We start from the raw sequence: 534 nt of genomic DNA, 5'->3' as shown, positions 1-534 counted from the left end.
ATCACTCTACATTTTACCGACTGTAGGCGTCACGGGTGTGGCGAGAGCCTCAAGGTGGGTCTTCCAAGTCCAATCCGCACTGCAGTCGAGGTCAAGATCTGCCGCGATCCATCACCAGCCACGTCAGTGGCTTCTGGTCTTGATGACCATGCCGGTCTTGATGTTGCTGTACCTCCTCTTGATCTATGCATCCAGGACGTAGAAGTTTCTTATCGTGCAACCATGTATGATCTGGTCGGTCGCCTTGCGGCACTGCAGATTGGCATGTCCCTATCACAAGGTCACCAAAGATGATCTCTACTTGCAAGTGCGTCTTTGAGCACGGAACGGCGCTACATCTGGTGCGCCTCTTTGGCTGGTGCGCGTTGGGGCCCAAGCCGGCCAACGCCAACATGACTAACCAGTGTGCAGCGCACGCGGTTTTGTATGCACGCGGTTTCGCAATGTGGTCCGTTGATAGATTGATAAGATTTGAATCGCTTCAACATAAGAGCTTCGGACGACACGATGGACGCTACTCTTCCGCCATCGAAT

The sequence above is a fragment of the Saprolegnia diclina genome (assembly GCF_000281045.1).
Source record: "Saprolegnia diclina VS20 unplaced genomic scaffold supercont1.23, whole genome shotgun sequence".
Lineage (NCBI taxonomy): Eukaryota > Oomycota > Saprolegniomycetes > Saprolegniales > Saprolegniaceae > Saprolegnia > Saprolegnia diclina.
This window is presented reverse-complemented; position numbering follows the sequence as displayed.